General features: G+C 42.0%; 1 protein-coding gene and 1 pseudogene across 1 annotated transcript in view; one reads left to right on the forward strand and one right to left on the reverse strand.

The window, feature by feature from the left end:
• The window catches only part of LOC132875630 (uncharacterized), a 43,856-nt gene extending 40,067 nt beyond the window's left edge, over positions 1–3,789 (reverse strand). Inside the window, exon 1 of the transcript XR_009651850.1 lies at positions 1,574–3,789. The gene's annotated coding sequence lies outside the window, so the exon portion shown is untranslated. The remainder of the gene's footprint in view (positions 1–1,573) is intronic.
• LOC132875681 (trichohyalin-like) overlaps positions 1–26,551 on the forward strand; it is a 58,756-nt pseudogene that overhangs the window by 8,285 nt on the left and 23,920 nt on the right.

A 26,551-nucleotide genomic window follows, 5' to 3' on the forward strand; every position in this document is an offset into this window, starting at 1 on the left:
CGCGGCATGTTGGGTTCATTTGATTTTGACTTGTGCATCTGCAGCTAGCATCATGCTTTGAAGTAGGTTCTGCTAAGGACGGGTTTATTGCGCGATGTAGACGGACTCAGATGTAATTACATTGTTTTTAAAATTCCGTGCGCTTAAAACGGTGTCCCCCTGCTAATCATGTAGCCCTAATCATGTGTTGCTTTTACTTTTCTTAATGGCGAGTGAAATATCTCTGCAAATGGTATTTCAATGCTGACATGCCAAAAAGATAGCGGAGTCCACATTTGGAAGATGAAGGAAGAGAAGCCTATTTTCATGTATGTTAATTCTTAAGGACTTGTCTCTATATTGTGCGTGTTTAATGTTGGTGTCTTAACAACACACAAGCTTACGTTGTAGTGTGTGTGTGTGTGTGTGTGTGTGTGTGTGAGAGAGAGATTTTATCCTTGGCTGGCTACGAGCCAGTGTGGACGTTACGCAGTAATCACTGGTAATACCAGCGCTGGCTCCAGCCTCTGTGATCGGAAATGTTGAGTGAGGAGAACGTGAGCCTTGTGCAGGCTATAGGACCTATGCAAAGTACGCGCTTGCACAGTAAATAGTTTAAGTAAAAGGCGTTTCAGGGTACAACGGGAAGGGTTGACAGGTAGCCTATGAGGCCTGTACTATAAAAATGTGGCCCGGTGCCTCAGGTGTTGATGATCAGGGCTTTAAAAAAAGGTGTATAAATATCGTTTTAAAAATCGCGATATCGATATTTACTGAAAAAATCGTGATATTGATTTTTTCCAATATCGAGCAGCCCTAGCATGCGCATAAACTATTATGCGCGAGACTTCATATTAGCCACAAAGTCAGGAAAATCTGTTTGTAAAATTACATTATAATGACCAAATACAATGAAAAGTATTTTTCCAGTCTCACCTGTGAAAGGTAATCCCATGTGATCTCGTTTGGACGGCAAACCTGTTGGTATAGTTAAACACAGCTAATCTTTATTCTCCGCTTTGACTTCTCCAAAATGGCGGCGAGGATGACGTATGATTCTACGCGGAAGGCGGCGTCTTTAATGGTCCGGAATAAATTGAATGCTACACGTTGATGGATTAATTTGTTGTTTCTCACCTGTGAAAGGTAATCCCATATGATCTCGTTTGGACGGTAAACCTGTTGGTACAGTTAAACGCAGCACATGAATCTTTATTCTCCGCTTTGACCTATCCAATATGGCGACGAGGATGACGTATAATTCTACGCGGAAGGCGGCGTCTTTAATGGTCCGGAATAAATTGAATGATACACGTTGATGGATTAATTTCTTCTACGCCCTTTTTGAGGAATGTATTGTAGGACTTAAACCCACATCTGAAGAGGTGAGATCGTTCCTTTTTTTTCCCTATTTTTGCTGGCGGGATTGACTCTGCCCTAAGGGCAGAGTCTCTCTCTCTCTCACTTTGCACCATTACACAATAAATATTCACAGTGAAAATATTTTGTAAGCGCGTTTCATGAACCAAGTTATAGGATTTGTTGACAACTCGCATCGAGTTCGTTACACTTCTACCCGGCGTGAAGCACTCACAGTCATGTGGTTGTGACGTCATCGTAAACAAATCCGTTCTACTCATCCAGACGACTTCACAATGGCAACGTTGCCAGATCTTTCCACTCTGGAACCCGTTCTCAAAAAGACTGCGTTTTGGGCACCCAAAATGCCGGTGCTGTGTGGACACCAGGCCTAAACGATAAGCAATTGTATCGGAGTCACCTGAATCCGTTGCTGTGTGGACAGGGCCTACATTTCTGTCATTCATCACTTCTTCAATTACTTGACCATTGCTATCTGTTTTATCCCCTCCCCACAGTGTGTTATGAGCGTTAAAATCTCCAGTCCATATAACATTTTCCCTATCTTGCCCTTCTACAGTCTCTAGTGCAACCAATTAAAGCTGCTTACAAGGGTTGTAGTAGTTTATAACCACCACACTTCTAGTAGCTGTCCATACTTCAACTACCACATATTCTTGCTCTCTGCCTATGCCCAGCACCCTGTATGGAATCCCCTGTCTTATAAAGGTAGCACAGCCCCCTCCATTTCCCCCCTCTCTATCTCTTCTAATGACTATATAGCCAAACAAAACAATCAAATTTGGGATTAAGCCATGTTTCTTGAATACATACAACCTCTGGTTTTACATCCATGCCATCTATTACCTGTTTAAACTCCTGTCCATTCGCTAACAAACTCCTTGCATTCCATTGGAAAAGGAACATAATAAAGAGATCATCCTGCCCCTCCTTCCTGACTCAGTTGTGCCACACTAAGGCCATCCCTGACCTCCTCCCACTTTAAACCCAACATCCCCAAATGCTGAATCGCTGCCTTTGTGATAATTTGAATTCTCTCAGTTTTTGACCTAACCTCAGAGGTAGCATTAATCACTCCTGCAATAAAAATGACCAGATCTCTTCTCTCTCTCCTTGACTTCCTTTTCCTTAGCTGAGTCTTGCCTCTCCACCTGGTGGTCCTTCACTGTAACTGCATCCCCCCTATATCTCCCCATACTCCTGGACTGAGCCACTCTTTTAACTGCTTCTGCATATGAGATTCTTCCCTTCAATTTCACGTTATGTATCTCTGTCTCTCTCCTCATAACCTCACAGCCCCAATACGCAGCACTGTGTGGCCCTCCACAGTTACAGCATTTAGGTCTTGTGTCCTCACCACAATCTTCATACGCATGAGCTCCACCACATTTAGCACAAGTCTGTTGCCCTTTGCAAACTTTGGCTGCATGACCAAACTTTTGACATTTAAAACATCTCATTGGTTTATGGATGAACTCCCTCACTCTATATCTCATGTATCCATAGTAAAGCTCTCTAGGCATCTCTTTTGTGTTAAACTCAATCAAAACTGACTCCGTTGCCTTCTTCTCAACACCCCTTGTCAACCGTTTTGCACTTTGAACAGCGTCACATTTCTCTCGTAGATTTTTAACAAGCTCGCTCATTTGCGTGGTCAAAGGAATGCCATAGATCACACCCTTACTACCAGAAGTACCAACCCTCACAACTCGTACTACCTTCACCTTCCCAATGACCTGCAATTGTCCTGCTCTCTCTGCCTGCTCTTCAGACGTGCAAACAATTAATAAATTGCCATCATTTAGCACACCAGCATATCTCACCTCCCCAACCTGCTTCTTGATAATATTTGTCAGCTTTATTGGATCCACGTTTTTCACTCCATCCCCTTCAAACCTCACGACAACTCTGAAATTGTCATCCCTGTCTCTAACTTCCCTCGGCCGTACCACCTTAAGCTTTTTCCTTAACTGCCAGCTACCGTCACCCTCTTCTGAACCATCCATACTCCGACTCTCATCTTCCTGACTCTCCATGACTGAGAGCCAGCCCTCCCACCCTGCATTCAACTGAGGGAAAAGGGGGGAAAAAAGGGTTTACTTTCCAAAGAACTTTGAATCGCTCAATCTTCGTAATAAACTGAGTGCCTCTCTCTCCTCGCAAGTCGAAAGAGAACAAAATAATACATAGAAAACACAAAAAAACGTTACAATTTTCACGGCTAATACGATGCGCCAAAGAGAACCGCCATGACTACCGGCTTCACACTTCCGGTACCCGCGCCTGCCAATCTTCCCTCTCTCTCTCTCTTTCAGACACCCATCAGCTTTATCCCTGTACTGTTACTTTCTGTTTACTTTCACCACCTTCTCAAACTACTTCCTATTCTCTCGAATCCGCACGCCTGCTCCTTGGACGCCGCCATCTTCTTCTCCCTTCGTCCCACCCTCTCTTCCTCTCTCCCATTGGCCAGCGCACCAATGCCAGTGCTCCCGATTGGTCAGTCCTGTGGCACATGGCTAGGTGCATTTAAAGAAACAGTATCAAAAACAAACCATAGTCCATTACTCTGGTGCAGTGGTGTTCAAAGTGGGGGCCGTGGGGGGCCGCCAGGGGGCGCTAGGTGGGCCTCAGAAAGTTGGAGGGACGATTGCGAAAAAAATATATTCTTTTTAAAAATAATAATTATTAAATATATTGTAATTAGTTTTTTAATCGTTATTATAAAATATAATTATTAATAATAATACATCATATCGAAACGTTGTTTGCCATGCTCATCTCTCCGATTGCCTGTGACGTTGCGGTTTGTGCCATTTATCAAGCTGCTTTGCTCCTCAAGCTAGCGTATTGCTAGCGCAAAATGGACAGGTTTTTGAAGAAGAGACCGAAGAAACAAACCAATAGCCCTGCTGTGGAGGACACTGCTGCGAAAAAAACTAAGAAGTCCTGGCCAACTAAAATCTGAAAATATGAGGCAGCATACATTAAGTATGGCTTTACAGCCATACAGAAAAATGGCCATGATTGCCCGAAATGCGTCCTCTGTCTGGAGACCCTGTCAAACGAGTGCTTAAAACCTTCAAAACTTCAGCGTCACTTGGTACAAAAACATCCGACAGATGCCGAAAAAACAGTAGATTTCTTCAGACGCAAAGAAGAGCATTTGGTCAGGCAATCTGCTGCATTCACCCAGCAAGCTACTGTCCCCGAGCGGGCCCTGAAGGCATCATTTTTAGCCTCGTACCACATTGCTCGTGCTAAAAAACCTCACTCAATTGGAGAAGATTTGATTTTACCAGCCACCAAAGACACTGTCCGAGAATTGCTTGGTGAGGATGCTGCCAAAAAAATCGATGCTGTCCCACTCTCTGATAACACCGTGAGCCGACGGATTGGTGACATGGCTCAAGACGTATCTGCTCAGCTGTTGGAGCAGGTGAGAGCCAGCGAATACTTCGCACTTCAGCTGGATAAGAGCACAGATTTATCCAATGAGGCCCAACTGCTTGTGTACATCAGATTTATTTCACAGGAAAGATTTGTGGAGGAAATACTATTTTGTAAAGCACTTGAAAGAAGAACTCCTGGGAAAGACATTTTTCAAGTTTTGGACAATTACATCGAGTCTAACGGATTGGACTGGACCTGTTGTGTGGGGGTGTGTTCGGACGGAGCCACGGCAATGACCGGGAAGATCAGTGGAGTGACCGCGCTCATTAAACAGAAGGCCCCACATGTAGTAGCCACACACTGCATGCTCCATCGTGAGGCACTGGTCGCAAAAAGGATGGATAACGAGTTGAATCAGGTACTACAGGAGGTTATACAGTTTATTGTTCAGTGCGAAAATATTTGTGTTGAAAACATGTTAGTTAATAATATTCTTATGCTAAACAAATGTAACAATTATTGACTATTGAATAAAAGTAAGAGAAAACATTCTAAAAGTTGATGTTTCTTTACATATTTTGTAGCATTGTCTGTGGGTTTGCAAAGGGAGTCCCCGGCCAGAAGCTAATGCTGTTTGGGGGGCCTTGGTATGGAAAAGTTTGGGAACCCCTGCTCTGGTGCACCACTACACATGCAAACTCCGCACAGAAAGGCCCTCGCCGGCCACAGGGCTCGAATCCAGACCTTCTTGCTGTGAGGCAACAGCGCTAACCACTACACCACCGTGCCACCTACCTGATTCATTAAGGCCTAATTAACAGTTTTTATTAGCAATGTTTCTTTTAATAACACCAGGATAGGTGGTTCTCCAGGAGCAGGGTTGGAAACCAGTGATGTAGAGCTTTCATGCCAACATTTTGTCTGCACTGAGTGGATATGTTACCTGTAAATCTTTCCAACATGACTGAGATAAGGACAGAGAAAAACTAAGTATGTTTGAATGTTAAGAACAGTGATTTATGGCTATATGAGCACTCTGTAGTTCACAGAAGTAGATATCTAAATAATAATAATAAAAAAATCCAGAGACTTTTCTCTTATCATTGTGGCTGTATTTTATTTTAATAACAAGACTTGACATGACAAATATCCTAATGTTTTTAAATTAAAGTGGGAGTTAAACATCATTGATTTATTGGTGAGAGAAACGAGAAAATACTAAAATAACATACAAAGAAACTCCACACAGCTAGTAACTCAGGAACAAACTCAGGCATGTGAGGCATCAGTGGGACCTTCAGAGACACCATGCTGCCTCAGACTGGGATGAAGGTTCATGTTGCAGCAGGTCATCAAACATACTGCTAAAGCTATATACTGGTGTGGTTTAAAGGGAAACATTTAAATGTCTTGGAATGGCCTAGTCAAAGCCCAGACCTCAATCCGATTGAAAATCTGTGGCATAACGAAGTTTGCTGTATACCAACGCAACCCATCTAACCTGAAGGAGTTGGAGTAGTTTTGCCTTGAGGAACAGGCAAAAATCCCAGTGGCTAGATCTCATCTCATCTCATTATCTGTAGCCGCTTTATCCTTCTACAGGGTCGCAAGCAAGCTGGAGCCTATCCCAGCTGACTACGGGCGAAAGGCGGGGTACACCCTGGACAAGTCGCCAGGTCATCACAGGGCTGACACATAGACACAGACAACCATTCACACTCACACCTACGGTCAATTTAGAGTCACCAGTTAACCTAACCTGCATGTCTTTGGACTGTGGGGGAAACCAGAGCACCCGGAGGAAACCCACGCGGACACGGGGAGAACATGCAAACTCCACACACAGAAAGGCCCTCGCCGGCCCCGGGGCTCGAACCCAGGACCTTCTTGCTGTGAGGTGACAGCGCTAACCACTACACCACCGTGCCGCCCCAGTGGCTAGATGTGTTAAGCTAATAGAGACACAAGACACTTGCAGTTGAAACTGCAGCAAAAGGTGGCTCTAAAAAGCAGTGGCGATCCTCCAGTGATTTACTCCCCAGGCGAAACCCCCTGCTGGCGCCCCCCGCCCGTCTTTTTTTTTTTTTTTCGGGGTTTTTTTTGGGGGGACCTTTTTTTTTTTTTTTGGGGACCGTTTTTTTTCCGCGCCCGCGCTCGTGCCGCCCCCGCATTGGGCTCTGTATCAGCCAACAGAATGTTAACAGCTTTACATGGTCGTTTAAACATTTCTCGTCGTGTGTTGTACGTCGCGGACACGGCCCGTTATAAATTTGCTGTTACCAGAATGGCAATGATCAAGTAATGTATTACTTAAGACTCTGTGTAATGTCATAGTAGTATAGTACTATGGTAGTAAAGTCTTTTTGATGACTAGTACAACGTTCTGCTGGCGGGATTGTGCATATTATGGGGCTACGACAAGTTAGGGGATTTTTGGGGGGACCTTTTTTTTGGGGGACCGTTTTTTTTTTTTTTTTCGCGCCCGCGCTCGTGCCACCCCCGCGATGCCGGCCCGGTCGGACCGCCCCCAGGACCTCCCCTGCTAAAAAGTATTGACTTTGGGGGGTTGAATACCTACGTACACTCTCGATTTCTGTTTTTTTTTCATATTAATTATTGTTGTTTGTGTCACAATAAAACAACAATTTTCACCTTTAAAGTTTCAGGCATGTTATGTAAATCAAATGGTGCTCCCCCCCCAAAAAAAAAAAATCAATTCCAGCTTGTAATGTGACAAAACAGGACAAACACCAGAGGGATGAATACTTTTGCAAGACACTGTATATACAACAGATACAGATATAATCAGTATAGGCACAAGAGCAATCACCCATCATCATGCATAATAATAACATTTAATCATACTGCAATGGCATAAAAATTAAAGCAAGTCTGATACTCACAAAATATGTGTATTGTTGAGATTATTATTATTGCTTCATTTCCTCTGAGAGTCACTTTTTGGTTTATCGCTATTGTATTATTCTATTGTAGTCTGTCTAATTCAGAATAAGAAGTCACACAGAGAAACACACAATGACATGCTGTTGCGTGAAATGGACACTGGGTGGCAGCACTTACCGGCGGCGTCACTGGGACTCTGCAATGCATCGCGAAAGTGGGGCTCAGAATCCAGATGAATGGAGAATGAGCAACAGCTGTCCTGCTTCACTGATTTCTGTCTTATATTTCCAGGTTAATTACTCACCTTTTCTGTGACTTCAGATGTTTATAAGCTAATATGAATCCCCGGTGATGTGTGGTCTATAAGGAAGAAGACCACCTCATTTGCTGTTTTTATTTGAGTATATGTTTAATTTACCATGCAAACGTCAAATAATAAAACATGAATATAAGGGAATAACGCATTTTATTACACTGTAAAAAATCCCAACTGAATAGCCCAACAGTTTGAGCACTGAAACACACTTTAACTTCAAGCTGCTGTCCTGCTCCTACTCCTGGGACGGGGTGTCGGGATGTCCTTGTCCTTATCACTGAGCATGGCACAATGGCCTGACAGCGATGATGGGATTGCAATGTCCTCACTTCTGGGCGTCGTTAGCTGAAACATACATGAAAATCAGCATATATAATATTAATTACATAAACATATAGATACTGAAATGAATGTTTAAAGCGTGTGTATTTACCTGTGAAAATCCGTCTGGTGGGGTGCTGTGCCTTCTGTCGGTTTGAAGGCAAACTTCTCCCTGTCCGTGTAGGGCTCGCCGGTGCTGCTACCATCATCATCAAACTCTTCCTCCTCCTCCCCCTCTGCTGTTTCAGGCTGGGTTACTTCACTTTTGCTCGCTTCTTCTTAGGTTAGGGTGACCAGATTTCCCTAGTCTGAAACTGGGACACTTTTGCGCGCGACCATGCTCGTGCACGCACACCTTTTTTTTTACGTAAACGTGACACTCAGAGAGGTGCTCTTATCATTTTGTTGAAGCTCACATTTGTCAACATCTCATTCATTATCTCTAGCCGCTTTATCCTGTTCTACAGGGTCGCAGGCAAGCTGGAGCCTATCCCAGCTGACTACGGGCGAAAGGGGGGGGGTACACCCTGGACAAGTCGCCAGGTCATCACAGGGCTGACACATAGACACAGACAACCATTCACACTCACATTCACACCTACAGTCAATTTAGAGTCACCAGTTAACCTAACCTGCATGTCTTTGGACTGTGGGGGAAACCGGAGCACCCGGAGGAAACCCACGCGGACACGGGGAGAACATGCAAACTCCGCACAGAAAGGCCCTCGCCGGCCATGGGGCTCTAACCCGGACCTTCTTGCTGTGAGGCGACAGAGCTAACCACTACACCACCGTGCCGCCACATTTGTCAACATCTCACATGAAATAAAACAAACAGGCATTTTGTTATCTAGTAGCATATACAGATCAGTTAAATTATGGTCAGACAACAGATTTTGTAATGGCTGAGAATGGGCCAGGCTATGTCCATAGGCCAAATTTAAACTGATTTATTTCACCTGTTTGTGAGAACACCAAGAAGAATGCATATGCACATGTAGGCTATATCTCTAAAATTGTATGTACTATAGCATGAACTTAAAAAGTAGATATGTGACCTCAACATAGCCTAGGTCAGAATCAACCTTACTAACCATTCCCCACAACTGAATGAATAAAGCAAGAAGATGTGTACAAAAGTGAACACTTTAATGGAAGGTGCAACAAGCTGTTCAACACAGCAATATGGCCAAACTGTCAGAATGGTATGTTCAACAGAAACAAAAAAGAGACAAGTGATTTGAGAATATACACTCAAACAAAACAGCAATAAAGGAGGAGAGGGGCGACAGCCCGAGGAAAGCCCCCACAGGAGCGCACATCATTTGCAACATAGGCTACCCAACTCAGTACAAGAACAAAGCACAGGAACAAAGCTAAGGCGACTATCAATCCACCCACCCTAAACAAAATGCATTAGCCTACATGTATTTACAAGAAGAGTGAATCTTTTCCAGTTTTAATGTGATCCTGTATATCAGCGTTACCACCGTGGGCTACGGAGAAGGAACACTTACAGCGTGTGCAGTAGGCTTCGTGCGCATTGTTCTGCACCTCTCGGAGGAAGGGGTAGGTGCCCTGTAAATCTTTGGAAAAGGTACATTTTCTTTTCGGCATAATTGCTGCGGCATTACTGCTGCTAGCTGCTAGACAAAGAACATTCGCGCCAGTTCATGTTTATTTTATTGTTGCATGGCAACACATTCTGTTGTCTGGAATAATGTGGCTAAATAAACACCCATGCCACAGGGCCAGGGGGCAGTAACCAGGAAAGTTTGCGATTCCTGTCAATTCATCAAAATAGTAAATGCAGGGCCCTATGAAAGATTACAATTTAGGGCCCCCCCGGTAACATTTTCAAGCTCAAGCAACTGAATTTGAAGTCTGTTTTTGGCTGGCACTTCTACTTTACTATGCATGTGATCAGCTACCTAGCAAGTTTAGGTGATACAATTATTTGGTATATGAACATTTTAAATGCAGAACTGTCAGAATTAGACTGAATAGACTGTTGCCTTAAAATGAAAATTCCATGATATATATTATGGAAGATATATATTTCTTTTATTAGCAACTATTATTAGGCCACTCAGTAGCTTATGGAGTTCATTCAATCCAAATGTTTGTGTTGAGAGAAATTGCATGCATCACTGTATCAGTATGGATTTATAACATTCTGTATGCACATTATGGATACTCCAGAGCCCTCCAGCAAACATCATCAATCATCAGGATTACAAAATGTATTCCTTTGTTTCCTCAATTTATTGACTTATTGTATGTAATCAAATGTATGCCTTGATGAATAACTACACTAGTTTTTTGATACAATTACAGAGTGCACTGCAAGAAATCCACTAAGTGTTTTTGGTTTCTTTTAGGCATCACACATTTATTAGAAAACACAGCAAATGTTCAAATATTCAAGTTAAATACTTAGCAACAGTATCAATAAATCCACACATGAACAATAGCAATGATATCTATGACCACAGCTAATGTGCAAAATATTAAAGTTAAATACTTAACAGTATCAACAAATCCACACATGAACAATGGCAAACCATCTAGACTTAATTATGCAATAAAGATACCTATGAAAAAAGGTAATTTTTTTTCACACACAGTGTGATATCTCATCTCATTATCTCTAGCCGCTTTATCCTTCTACAGGGTCGCACTTCATAATTCATCACACCTGCTCCTGCTTAGCAACTTCTAGAATGTTCACCTCTGTTGCGCACATAGAAAAACTGACAGCTGCTCTAAGCTGCGCTAATAGCGGCGCTGTGCATACACGGAGCTACACATTTCACGTGTCCCGCGCCCAGAATCAGACTGTACCATTAGTAAAAAGGGTGGAGGGGTGAAATGACAATATCATAAATAATTCAAGAAAAATATTATAGCAAATCATAACCATGTATAATTTGCATATTTTAACAGATGAAATGAAATATTTTATTTCAAAAACTTACACAAGGCAGTACTATTAAAATAATATTAATATCCCTCACAGGCCCCCCTGTCAGTGCCAGGCCCTTAGAATCGTCCTAACTCCCCCCCCCCAGCGGCGCCCCTGACGTCACAAGTGGCGAAAACCGGGACATATCCGTGTCCCGACAGACTTTTGTCAGGACTCAGGACACACAACCCCAAATCGGGACTGTCCCGGTAAAACTGGGACGTCTGGTCACCCTATCTTAGGTCCCATTTTCTAAACTTTAAACTGAAAATGTTTAAATTTTTCCCACAAAATATCCACTGTTCTTCAGTCGAAAGAAAGATGCAGAATGCTGCAGACACGTTGGTTTTATACCCACTCCTGGCTTGCATCACACGCAAGTTATGAGTGATTGTAATGTGGAATCACATGCATCACACATGCTTCACAAGTGCAGCCTGAACTCAGAGTGCAGGAAACTGGTAAAATGCAAGTCTCACACACTCCACACTCACTGAACATGCACTGATCATGTGTGTCGGACATACACTTTCCATGGGCTAATGGTGCAATCTTACCCACGCCTCGAGGAAGTCAGGCATGCAACCTGTACTAGACAAGTACTTTGCCCGTACTCCTCCCCCAAACTTTCCCCCAGGTTCACCGTGACCCTGCAGCACGGCTGCGAGCTACCAAACCCTGCGACCCATGCATGTCCAAAACATGTACAGCGGGTTGTGAGTGAGGCTTAATCTTTACAAATCATTTGCAGCATGTCCACTATCAAAATACAAAATGTCTCAGACTGCACAAGCAAATTCATCCTCTGTATTCATTGCAAATCAAGGAATCACTGTTTAAAATAAATGCCATCTTGATTTTGTGCCATCTTCATTTTGAGTGCAGTAATGTGAGACATCCACCCATCATCAGCCTGTGAGTTAATTGTTATGCATCTCTCCTGGGTTGTAACCAGGTTTTATCTGAACTGTCATGACCACAGATTAACCCATGTTGACTCACTCATGACCTTTTTCCATTGCCTGGCACCAGCTCATCTTGACTCGACTCACCTATTTTGAATAGTATCTGGTAACCTGTACTTTTTTTGGTATCACCACCATCAAGATTCTAAGCAAGCTGAGGTAATGCCAAAAGGTGACATGAAAACACTGCGGACTACTGATTGGTCAGAGAGAATCGTATCACTGCATCATCACTGTCAGAAACGAGACATCGCGAATAAACTCTCCATTTTTATAGTCTTATTTATTATACTTCACTGACTATATGTGTGTTTTCACTGATCATACACTTGTTTGTGTTGTGTGTGTGTGTTTGTGCACATGAACACACACAGGAAGGGAGAGAATCTGAAATGGGGAGGGCAGGGGTCTCACTCTGAACTTTCAAAGTGAGTTCAAATATGAAAAAGAAAGTGAAAAAAGTTCAGATCCTTTTACTTTTACTAATGTCTCAAACATCCGATGAGAAGTAATACTTATAGAAGCAGCAAAGGTAAGAAGAAGCAAAGAAAAGTCATGTTAAATAATAAACCTAAATATACTATGAAATCATGTTTTATTAGGATACATTGCATAGAACTGTGTTTTATTAGATATGTTTAGTTACAGAATAAAATGACACTGAATCTCTCTCTCTCTCTGCGCATGTGCGGTGCGAGTGGGTGGAGTGGAGCGTGTTTGAGTGAGTGCGTGCTGAAAGTTTGGCCGCCGTGCCATAAACTTTTTTGTCCTTTTTCTATCTTTCTATTTCTTTTTTTTGTATACGGTTGTTAGTTTATTGTTGTTTGAATTTTGTTAAAAGTGCACGCGCCAGGCGTCTGCTTCCTTTTGGAAGTATGGCGGCGCGAAGTGCACCTGAGCAGCGTTTTGGCTTTCTAACGAGGAAGCATGGTATTAAAATAGATTCACCTCTTTCAGTGGAGGAGATCAGTTTGCCTGTTGAGGTATTTCACCTGACGTCACAGGGTCACGTGACGCCCCGGTGTCCACCATTTTGGACGGCAAGCTAGCTAATGTCAACAACATAGTAGCTGGTATGTTACTGTAGCAATATTTACGTTCAGTCATTTGGATGACTGTTAAAACCTTTCAGTCTCAAGTTTTTCCTTTACTGGATTTACTAGTTTACTGAGCTAGCGCGCGATGGCTCCCAGCTCGGCCGGAGAGCGCGCCATGGCTCCCGGCTCGGCCGGAGAGCGCGCGATGGCTCCCGGCTCGGCCGGAGAGCGCGCGATGGCTCCCGGCTCGGCCGGAGAGCGCGCGATGGCTCAGTAAACTAGTAAATCCAGTAAAGGAAAAACTTGAGACTGAAAGGTTTTAACAGTCATCCAAATGACTGAACGTAAACATTGCTACAGTAACATACCAGCTACTATGTTGTTGACATTAGCTAGTGCTAACAGCTAGTTGCTGATACACTGCTACAACTACACCGACCCTAATAATACAGTTCTTGGTCATTGCCTGGTAACAGCAAATTTATAACGGGCCATGTCTCAACAGACTAAGAAGTTATTTCAATGACATTTAATAACATTTTGTTTATCCTGAGGACCGAAAGTAAATGAAAATGTGAACAAACCTTAGCTGTAATAAGATGGCGACCACCGGCTCCAGGGACGACCCGCTGATGTAGGCATGTTACCCAGCCTGACACAAAATATTTGTAGGCATCCAAACTTGTATACGCTTTCAGATCAATTCCTGTGTATGGCGATGGGTTTTTAACGACATAGGTATACAGATCCTGTGGGCCGAAGTCAGGTAAAGACGAGGGCTTCGTGTACTTCCGTACGTCAGTGAACAATCCTGGTGGAAGCAGGTAAACGTCGTTCTCGAAGTCTGCTAACCTCAATTTTTGCAAATACCTCTCCCTCTGCTCGCCCTGTAAATGCCCTACGTCGCTGGATAGTGAAGGTGTTTTCTGCATCTCGCTCCTTTTTCTTTTATGTTTTTCGTTTGTCGCCTTCCTCGCATTCAAACTGATTCGAGCCGTGCCGTCCAAAATGGCAGCGTCACATGACTTGGTCACGTGAGTGAAATACCTCAATAGAAGGTTTAATTGGTCATGACAATGTTTTGTCTGCGTCTCGCATTGTAAAGGACCACACTAGTCCTTGTAAGTGTTTTGTTATTCTCTTGAGTAAAACTTACATAAATGTGTTTTCATTTGTATTTTATGTTATTTATGAATATAAGATTTAATCAAATTTCTGTTTGTGCTTTAGAATGGTTGGGCTATGAGGTTGAGTGAGTATTGTATGTGTGTGGATTTGTATGGACTTGGGGTGCTGTTTGTCCTTTAAGTGACACCGTAGCTCCACAGGAGGGAGACCTGTAAAGGTAGCAACCAGGTGTGATCAATTAAGAAGCTGCTTTGTTTGAGCTTGAGCTAGGAAGGCTTGACGTCCATGCTCCACCACTCAAGCTTCAGTGCAAAAGAAAAGGATATTTTGACGCCTGTTTTACAACAAGAGAAATGATTATATGTTGCATCCTTGGTGAGCGCAGTGAGGTATGTTTTGTTTGAAGTTTTTGTAATTTTGTATCAAGTGTTGGAACCAAATGTGAATGCCTTTGTTTTAATATTGATGTCTCAATTAAGAAATGTTGTACCTGTGAGAACGGTATGGTGATTTTGTTTGTTTGCTGTTTTGTATACCATGATATAGTTTTCACGGTGCTATGGGTGATGTTGGACTGACTTTGCTGCAAGTAAAATTAAATACACCTTGAGCATCAGTCGAGACTCTCTTTGGGATCCAAGGGTTGCTACACGCATGAACAGGGCAGTGGTTTTATTCCTTGCTTCTGTTGATTTGGTAAATGAAATGGTGGAGACGGGGGTTAGTGGTTGAAGAGGTTTTTCTCCCCGTTTTACCTTTGTCTAGCCCTTCAAGAAAAGTAATGCTTTCTAATGTGCCCCCCCCCCCCCCCCCCCTTTATTAGCAATGATGTGCTTACAGAGGTCTTATCTCGTTACGGAAAAGTAGTATCTCCCCCCAAAAATGATACCGATGGCAACCAAATCTCCGCTTTTAAAGCATGTTGTCTCGTTTAGAAGGTTCGCTTATATAATTTTGAAAGACAAGGGAGAACTTGAAGTCTCTCTGAATATTAAGGTGGATGATTTTAATTACACGATTTATGTGACCACAAATACGATGAAATGTTTTGGATGTGGACAGCTGGGGCTCCTGGCGCGAAATTGTCCAGATAAGGTGAGATCGAATCAGACCCGGCGCCAGACACGGACTGACGGACGGGCCTTGAATTGCTTTGGGGGGGGGGCACACATTTTATACGCCAAGCCAGGGCAACACAACTGTTTCTAGCAACCCAGGAGAGCAGCACAGACGTGACGAGTTAAATATTCTAAGAAACCTATAAAGCAACCAAAACAACTTTCCAAAATGTATCAAACATTGCTCAGCATATTAAAAGTTTTTTTTTTTTGCTCCGCTGGCCTCACAACGCACAAAGCTGATTTCGGGTCTCTACCGGAAGATGTCGTGATATGATCCCGTCCAGCAATAAAATGTGATTGGCTGAGACCAAGGGCGTAACCATGGTATAAATATTGGGGGGGTCCAAATTTGAGCCCTTCCCAAAATATTTTTAAGTGCATTTCGTGCAATTTTTATATGGGCCTATTGATAAAGATGTGCTTATCTAGAACATTGTTTTGATGAATACAATTACCAATGAACATGTTAACATTTATATCTTGTTTTTTTTTTATTGTGTATCAGGCAAAACACAAAACAGAATGTGCAACTGCAAAACATGTAACGCAATACAACATACAAAAAACATGTAAAACATTGCATGAAAATCTGTCACACCAGAGCTAGTCACACACAAACACACACACACACACACACACACACACACACACACACACTTCAAACAAATGCAGAAATGCCAAATTGCTACAAAAAAATGGCTACCAAAGCAATAGAAAGGAGCATTACCCTGGTTAATAGGTCAAAACAACATAGAACTTTGTAGAAAATATATTGACTTTATCTAAATAAATGGCCCAAAAATATGGAGGTGTTCAAGAATAGAGGGCTACCGCATGACGTCACCGTACCGCGAGATTTTGTTAGGGCGCCATATTGGAAGACCTCAAGTATATACATACAAAACAAACTACGAGCGAGAGTGAAGTGACACGATGGCTGATAAGTCTGGTTATGTGAGTACATTACCAGTTGCAGAAAGGGCACGGTATGTGGAGAAACTGGCTGTGATTGATGGGTTTGACCCATATGATAAGGCTCGGGGCAAGGGAGAATGGAAACATAAGGAGGACCTGACACCAATTCTGCCATCTGTTTGCTACCCAGACATTGTAAACTATTTGTTGTTTACACCCAGTGCCTACACTGTTGATGACTTGAAGGCCTACAAAGGGCTACAGGCTTACAATTATGTTGTTAGTGGCTTGGTTCATGATATTACAGCTGTTGTTAAGAATAACCTACATATAGTTATGGCCAAGGTAATCTTGTTGATATTTATCTTTTAATAATATATCTTTTCAGTTGAAAAATTAATACTTTTTGCTATTATTAAGGTATCCATAATTTAGGTTAATTTATCCAAATTATACATATGTATTTATGATCTATGCCTACACAACAACTATGCTTTATTTATATAATAGGAGGGAGAGCAAGCCCCAAACCATCCTAAAATTATTATTATTATTATTATTATTATTATTATTAAATTGTAGAAGTCTGGGAGGCTTGCTCCTCATACAGTTATCAACTTGGGGCCAGTTTAGCATGTTTTAAATCTGAATTTCTTGCGTTTGCTTACCTCAAAGTGTCCGCAGATCATGCACAGACTTATCCATTATATCCACAGTTTTTTGCCAAGTCTCACACAGGTTTCTTTCAAGTCTACTGTTGGGCCAATAAATCATAAATAAAACAGCTCAGATTTGTTTGTTTAAGTCGTTTGCCACTCCACTTTATTCTCGTGGGTTCACATACTGCTGCCGTTATTTCCCCCTAATCACGAGTTTGTTGGTCTTCCAATATGGCGCAGGGTCTGTTTACTTCCGGTTTCGGGTGACGTCAGTGAAATCCCTCTATAATGACTGACCAAAATGATAATTTTATTTAATTTATTTACATTTAATTAAAGGACAGTATGCTCTTATTACTAGCCTACTGATGACATGCAGCCTATGATGAGGTTAAAAATAAAGTTGTTTTAAGGACTCGTAATACAATGCTCTTTACCAGTTCATCTTCAGAGCAGGTTTCTGTCTGTTCCCTTCCTCCATCATGCCTGTGACTCTCTGTGACAGACTCATCATGTCTGTGACTCGTCTGGAAAAAAAGGCGAATGTCAGCCCGTTGGTCCTTCCAAGGGCGTAAAAACGGTGTTGATATTGCTGGGGACATAATTTGGCCAAGCACCCCAGTGCGCCATGGTTGTCGCACGAAATGTGGCCTACACTGTACAAATGATTGGTTGTCCATTCCTTTGTGTTATTTTGATTTTTAGCACCAGGTACACTCAGTCTTAGACTTAGGCTAACATCTGCATGTATACGGGCAATACATTATCACACAGAGAAAGTGGACATTGAAGTTGCTGTGAATTTCGCTGTAGTGGATGACCTACCCAAAATACAACAACACAATCAATCAAAATTATGTGCTGCTGCTTCATTTTCACACAACTTTTACTATTTTCACACATTTGAAACATCATGTGCTTCCTTTTGAGTTACTGCAATTTCAGAATCTGGAAGTAATGTAGGTATGGGTGGTAGAAGTGTGAAGAGTTTTGGTAGTTGTAGTGCATTTTGCAAAAATGTTTATTCATTAAGTTGAAAGGGTTAAGTGACCATTGTTTCACATTTTTACATTTTATTGCAGAGGTTACATACATACGCATATACACATGCATATATACATATGCATATACATGCAAACAATGAGCAAGAAAAAAGTAAATATAAGTAAACATTTAGCATTACCTACAAGCATTTTAGTGTGTGTGTGTGTGTGTGTGTGAGAGAGAGAGAGAGAGAGAGACAGACATAGAGAGAGATTGCAAACAGAAACTCCTTGCTGTTACAGGATCATATGACAAAAATGTCATATGTCTTCCTTACGTTTTCTTTTATTGCCCGACATCACTGCCTGTGTGCTGTTTTGCTGTAGCAGCGAGCTGGATGCTGATTTTACCGCTTGCTACTGCTTACAGCCAATGACAACAAAAAACCATAGCAACGCCAAGGCAACGGGAGGTGGGCCAATCAAAGCTTCATAAAGCTTTTTTACCTGCTGTCCCCACCAATAGTCAGCCGTCTTTGAGAGGTCTGTTCACAACTGAAAATCAGCTGGAAGCGATACCGCGTTTGGTGTTTTTATTCAGCGTTTCCCGCATCGCGGCTTCTCCATTCAAAAATGGTATGGACATTTTAAACTCAGCTGAATATTGGTATGGACGCGTCCATACGCATTTTTATGCCCATGGGTCCTTCCTTTTCTTTGCGGCTACCGCCATTTGAATGTGTCCACCAGCAGCCTACCTGACAGTCCGACTGAGTGGATTTTCAAACCAACGAACCACATGGGCTGACCCAAGTGCACAATCATAGGGGGTGGTCGCAAAGGTTTTTTTTGTTTGTTTGTTTCTCTGTGCTTCCTAAATTGAAAGTAAATCGGATATAACAAGGATTCATTATATAGCCATGATTCAGGATGGCATATTATTTGTCTCATATTGATTTAATACGCCAAATATTGGGGGGGACAGATTGGTACTTTCCCAATATTGGGGGGGGACATGTCCCCCCCAGTGCCTATGGTCGTTACGCCCATGGCTGAGACAGCTGCTCATTTACCCAGATGCCATCTGAAGAAAAAATGCGATTGGTCGGTTGGTTCATTCCATTACATTAACCCATTGGTTCCCAAGAAATATTAGTCCAGGTTTATAGCAATGATCCAGAAATTATTACTAGTGTTTCTGTACTCACGGAAAAGATAGTATGCCGCAAAATGGAGCTGGTTTATTGAAAAATTAAATTGTAAAAGTAATATCTACAACTCTGGCGATAATAACAGTCTATAACTACATTGCAAGCTTAGGCTACACAATTTCCGTTTAACCTTTGGTGACTGACCCCTTGAAAATGGTTCCTCCAGGAACCATGACATTTCAGTTGTCAAGACAACGGAAAAACTAAAATACAAATACAAGAGCATTTTGTTTTGTGCACAAGAGCATTGTGACGTATCTTTCTGTTTTTGTATTTTAGTTTTTCCGTTGTCTTGACAACTGAAATGTCATCGTTCCTGGAGGAACCATTTTCAAGGGGTCAGTCACCAAAGGGTTAACCCGGATCATAATGAATGAACCAATCAGCCGATTTCGAATAGTTTCAACACATTTTAAATTGAGCACATTTTTCCTTATTATTTTTATACTGAAAAACTTTGACTTATAGTTTACTTTTTTTTTTGAGGGGAAAAAAAAAAACAAAGAAGCAGCTGTGACGGGCTCCTATCAGGCCAAGTGCTGTCACTCGCCGGCCACTTTCAGGCATCTTTTTCGGATTAGTGAGACCAGACCCTCTGAACATGAATGGGAAGATATCAATACTGGACTCTGTGAAAACTAACGGTCGCGAAGAGCATATGATTGAAATCGCCATGAAAAGTTGATTATACTTGAGTGTTAGGTTGGTTCTCATGACTCAGAAAAAGCTTTAAAATCCACTTTTCTCGTGGATTATTTTGACACTGCGCAGGCGCAGTACTTCTATAACGGCAGAAGAGGGACAGCGGAGCACGAAGCTGCAAGATGATTGGAAAGCTGTTGGTTCAGATCGACATATGATTTGGTTGTTGGCAGCGGAACAGGCGGGATATTTGCAGACCCGTACTGCCGTCAGAGACGGTTGATTAGAATGTTTGCTGCCGTTACGAACTGTCCCCATTCATTTCTATGGACAATTTCTTCAGTGACCTGTCTCCTATGAAAAAAAAAGTCTCTGCTCTGGGTTCCAGGGCGGGCCCACATGAGTCTCAGGGTGGGCACGGCCCCCTAAGGCCCGCCCATGGCGACGGGCCTGGATCGAATAATGTGAATTTAAAAGAGGGTATCCCCAGTGACGAAAGATCTCAGGAAACACCCAACACTGAGAATTATGAGGCACCTACGGGTGAGGAGGGTGAAGGTGTGGGTGAGGGGAATGGTGAAGGAGAGATAGCCCCTCCGGCTGAGACACCAGAAGATGGTGACTCAATGGAACTCGTTTCGGAATCTGAAATGCCCGCTGCTTCGCAGGGTAGTTACACAGATCTAGTGGAACAAATCTTTAATGAAGTTATTAACGAACATAACCCTCCTATAGAAACTGAAAATGTTTTTAAAATGCCGTCTAAGAAAAGGGGTCATCCAGGCTCTAGAGGCAAAGCAAAGAAGAATCTGACAGTTGATGTGCCTGATAGTGAGAGCGATTATGCGTCTGACTGTAGTGTTACCTGCAGTCTACGCACAAGCGGCTTTTCTCAACAGAATTACAGTGTTGAAGATATCAAAGCGTTTTTAACCAAAACCAAACATGCAAGGAATGTCAAAATCAAGTTTATTTGTACAGCGCTTTTAACAATAAACATTGTCGCAAAGCAGCTTTACAGAATTTGAATGACTTAAAACATGAGCTAATTTTATCCCTAATCTATCCCCAATGAGCAAGCCTGTGGTGACGGTGGCAAGGAAAAACTCCCTCAGACGACATGAGGAAGAAACCTCGAGAGGAACCAGACTCAAAAGGGAACCCATCCTCATTTGGGCAACAACAGACAGCCTGACTATAATATTAACAGTTTTAACAGGTATAACCCTCAACTGTCCTCATGGGGCCGTCCTTCACAGGAGTGGGGCGATAAAACTCCGACCAGACACAGGGCACCAGGATGAATCAAGCAGGTCCGAGGGGCAGAAGAGGCCAGCGTCTCAATCCCAGGATCAACATGTAACTCAGAGGGACAGATGGGGGGGGGAAGAGAGAGAGAGAAAGAAAACATGTTGTTAGGTATGCCCTAAAAATGACAAGTATTAGGTCAATACAGCAGTGGTGGGATTTTGCTAAGGTCCAGATAAAAATGTTGTCCCAACAGTATAGCTTCAATGTCACGAGGGACATCTCCAATCGTATGAATGCCTTAGAGATTGAGATTTTGAATCTTCAAGGGGACACAACTGGCAATGTAACGGAAAAATTGAAAATTAAAAAGAACTTACTGGCCGAGTTATTAGGGGTTAAGGCTCAAGGAGCTCTGGTCAGGTCACGTTTTCAGTCTATTGAACTCATGGATGCGCCTACCAAATTCTTTTTTAATTTGGAAAAGAAAAACGGTCAAAAAAAGCTAATGCAATCTTTGTCAGAAGATGGCACTATTCTGTATGCTCACACTGACATTCGTAAAAGAGCACGGGCTTTTTTTGAAAGTCTTTACAAGAGTGAGATCTCCTATGAGCAGGCTCCAGAGAATGTCTTTCTGAACAATTTACCCCAGATGTCCAGCTCGGCAAATGCAATCCTCGGAGGGGTGATAACCCTGGAGGAAGTGTTTACAGCCCTCCAAAGTATGGAGAGTGGAAAGGCTCCGGGGATTGATGGTCTACCGGTTGTATTCTACAAAGCTTTCTGGCCTGAAGTAGGCACAGATTTGCTGGAGGTACTTAGTGACAGTTTAACCAATGGGTGGCTGCCACAAAGTTGTCGAAGAGCCGTGGTGACGCTGTTGCCAAAAAAAGGGGATCTAAATGACATAAGGTCATGGAGGCCTGTCTCTGTCCTATGTGTGGAATATAAAGTGCTCTCAAAGGTTCTGGCTGATAGGCTTAGAAAAGTGGTAGGAGAGGTCATCCATCCTGACCAGACTTACTGTGTGCCTGGAAGGTTGATTTATGACAACATTTGGTTCATTAGGGATATTGTGGATGTTGGAAGGTGTCTAAATTTAGATTTTGGACTTATCTCAATAGACAATCAGAAAGCGTTTGACAGAATTGAGCATAACTATTTATTGAATGTCTTGGCTGCATTTGGTTTTAATTCTGATTTTATTAAATATATAAAAGTCTTATATCGTGACATTGAAAGCATACTAAAGGTTAATGGTGACTTGTGTGCCCCTTTTAAAGTGTTTAGAGGTATTAGACAAGGCTGTCCCTTGTCTGGGATGTTATATTCCTTGGCGATAGAGCCACTTTTGATTAAACTGAGAAATGAGGTTGAAGGTGTAATGCTTCCAAATTGCACTTTTAAGTTTAAATTATCAGCTTATGCTGACGATGTGGCTATCCTTGTTAAGAGCCAGAGGGATGTGAATGCCATGTTGGGATTAATTAATGATTTTAAATTGCTATCCTCTACTAAAGTAAATTGGGGAAAGAGTGTGGCTTTGTTGATGGGGGACTGGAAGAATGGTCCACCCAGTTTACCTGAGGACCTACATTGGTGCAGAGAAGGTTTTAAATACCTGGGGGTGTTTATTGGGAATAATGATTTTATGCAGAAAAACTTTGAAGGTGTTTTAGAGAAAGTGAAAGGCCGTCTTGGTAGATGGGACTTTTTAATGAATAAATTGTCTTATAGAGGCAGAGCACTTATAATAAACAACCTGGTTGCTTCATCCCTCTGGCACCGGCTGGCCTGTATAGACCCTCCTGTCATTGTGCTGTCAAATTCAATCTGTTCTGGTTAATTTTTTTTGGGTTAACCTACACTGGGTGCCACAGTGTTTTGTTTTTACCCAGAGAAGAAGGGGGACACGGGTTGGTTCATTTACAGAGCAGGACAGCTGCTTTTCGTCTACAGTTCATACAGAGACTGCTTTGTGGGGCTGGGAAGCTGACTTGTCATTCTGCGCACTTTTGAGGGGCTGGGGCTCGATAAGACGCTTTTCTGGATGGACCCTAAACGTCTGAACTTGAAGAAATTTCCTATTTTTTATCGGAACCTTTTTAAAGTATGGAGTCTTTTCAAGATTGGGAGGACTATGAGCTCTACATCTCTTTTTTGGTTACTGCAAGAGCCTTTGATCAATGGCTCCATATTAGACCTCTCACATGATCAGTCTTTTCCTGCCCTCAATGGAGTTCTCTGTGAGGCTAAAGTTCTCAACCTGAATGACTTGATCAATTTAGCAGGTCCTTTGTTTCAAAATGCGAATCCAGTGGCTAACCAATTAGGAGTAAGGTCATTATGAATGATAAAGCATCTTCTTGGAAAGTGGAAGGGGTTCTTTACAGAAGACGAAAATAAGTTGTTGAACGATTTTTCTGTGGGCTTGTTGTCTCCAAATGAGACTGATGTATTTCCTAATTTTACTGTAACTGCAGATTGGGATGACTCCTCAGGTGTTTTACTTAAATCCGAGCCCATATTTTTTCTTGGTTGTAACCTTGCCTCTGGCAAGGTATTGTATAAACTATGTGTTCTGGCTATGAACAAAAAACACCTAGATAAAAGAATTTACACTCCGTGGCGTGCTGTTTTGCAAATCACTGAGGAGGTTAAACCACAATGGAGGGTCTTTTACAAGTCACCATTACCTAAGAAATGTGGGGACTTACAATGGAGGATTTTACATGGGGCAGTGGCGGTTAATGCTTTTATTTCAGTTTTAAATCCTAGTGTAAGTGAACAGTGTCCCTTTTGCACAATGAAGGAAACCATTTTTCATGCTTTCATGCAATGTGTGAGACTGAAACCTCTTTTTACCCTTTTAGAAAGGTTATTTGGTGGTTTTAATGGAAACTTTTATTTTAGGGTTTAAATATTGCCAGAAGCGCAGGTTTAAATGTCAATTATTAAACTTTTTAATTGGACAATCCAAAATGGCTATTTATGTGAGTAGGCGAAATAAAATAGAGTTTGACTCAGGTTACAATATTTTAATGGTTTTTATGATGTTGGTGAAATCAAGAATTATAATTGATTTTCGTTTTTACAGTGAAATGAATGATCTTGGGGCTTTTGAGAGGATATGGTGTTATAAAGATGCTGTGTGTTATCTGGAGGATGATGCACTTAATTTTAACAGCCTGTTAGAGGACTTGCAGCCTGATTAATTGTTAATTTTATCAGAGTTGTGCATTTATTTATTTATTTTAGGCTGCGTTTTTACTCTTATTTTTAATGATTTTTAAATACTGGTAAAGACTTTGTTTTAAGGACATGGTATGCATGTGTAAGCAATTTGTATTAAATGAAGTTTGAAAGTCAAAGTCTCTCGCTCTTCTTTTAGTCTGAATCTACAAGAAGATATAAAGATGGAATCTTCCAAAGGCATCAGTAAGTCAGACATACAGAGGTTTAAAGACTGTCATTCCCAAACAGAAGATTATAAAATGGATTATAGGATTATAAAGTGTCTTTTAAACAGTGAAGTTAAATCACCTTATGCCCAGGTTAGACGGCAGGCTGCAACTAGTTTTCAACTACTTGCGTCTACCTGAGATAACAAAACTGCAGGTAGACGCAAGACTGGTCTTCCGTCAACGCACGACGACACAGATAATGGCAGTGTTACGGAGGGTCTTTAGTAGAGACAGGTTAACGCAAGTGGATCACGATTGCCGAGGTCAGATGGCAGAAAGACACATGCTGTGACCTGCGATCAGTTGGGTGGCGAGTGGACGCAGGCGTTTTGTACCAACTCCTTCGTTATGGTCAGACATTGTAACAGTCGAAATTGTGAAATGTGCCGGTGTTACCAGCGCGCACTTGTGTTTTCTGTTAGTTGAGCCGTGCGCTTTGCTGGAAATGGGTGTCTGTTAATGAGCTCCTTTTCTTTTCGCTCCTCAACTCAAGAGTAACGTTTAGGGAATGTGTGACCTCTATTTTGTTCATGTATGATGAGAGAGAGCCGTTCAACTGGCCATGGTAAGATTGAAGTGTACACAGCAAATTTTATAGTGTTAAATCAACTCTGAGAGTCAATTTTAACACTATGCTGGCGTTTATTTTTGTCCCAATCTCTACAGTGTTAATTTAACACTTCCTAAAGTTAAATAAACTTTTTACAGTGTCATTTTAACTCTATATTTTAACACTTTTGCTTAAAACTGGGAAATTAACTTTGAGAATTTTGCTGTAGTAAGTTAATAAACTATGAGTATTGTGGAAGTCCTAGAGTTCATGTGAATGTGCGTTTTTGCCTTCCTCTCTTCTCTACACACTCCAAATTGCTTCAACCTGCGATTGGTCGCTCAAGCATTGCACGACCACCTGCCTCTACATGCATCAACCTGCTATTTGCACCAAATGGAAGCGAATCGCAGCTGAAATGTGAACAGATCATGATCCGTTTACGTCAACCTGCCTCTACTAAAGACCCTCTGCAACACTCTGCCATTATCTGCGTCAATGCAAGACCAGTCTTGCATCTACCTGCGATTTTGTTATTGCAGGTAGATGTAAGTAGTTGTAAACTAATTGGAGCCTGCCGTCTGACCTGGGTAGATCTGTTCGCATTTCAGCTGCGATTCACTTCCAATCAGTGCAAATAGAAATGTCTTTTTAACTGAAGCAGTGCATAATGTAGGCCGGACTGTGTGATAAGAAAAACATCTTAGGCTCATTGGGGAGTAATGCTTACCCTGACTGATTTAGCTTGTATAGTTTTTCTCTGAATCAGCGCTAATTTCATTTTTTGCCATTAAAAGGGTGCAAGCTTGTGTATAGAGTGAAAGCACTACATGTATTTTTTAAATCTATGTCCATCAGCATGAAACAACACATCATAACCATGCATTTTAACAGTACTTTTGCGCAGGTGTTTTGAAGGTAGGTAAATGGCTCTACTTTGTTCTCTTACTGATGGTAATGCCTGATTTTATTTACTTATATAAGCCTTCAGTATCAGCAATGAAAAAAACAGCTTTATCAAATCAGTGTTATCCTGTAATGTTCAATCAATCGCTTTTTAGTGTCATTGTCATAAATAACAACGAAATTCCGTTGGAGCAACCCAGCCATACATAGTAAGTGTAAAAAATGCATAATGTAAAAAGTGCATGTGCAGGCACGAAATGTAAACGGTCATAATCGTAGCAGCAAGAGGTATATCAGAAAACAGATCAAGAACAGGGGCACCAGAAACAGAGAGCATGATCAGATGTGGAGTTAAAGTAATGTTGCAGCAATACAAAGTCCAGTTCAATTATTGTAGGGTGAGGTATGGTTTACTGTCCATGGGAGGAGGGGAGAGAGGGGAGTGGGGCACTGTTCAGCAG

Source organism: Neoarius graeffei, chromosome 28, assembly GCF_027579695.1.
Source record: "Neoarius graeffei isolate fNeoGra1 chromosome 28, fNeoGra1.pri, whole genome shotgun sequence".
In the NCBI taxonomy this organism is placed as follows: domain Eukaryota; kingdom Metazoa; phylum Chordata; class Actinopteri; order Siluriformes; family Ariidae; genus Neoarius; species Neoarius graeffei.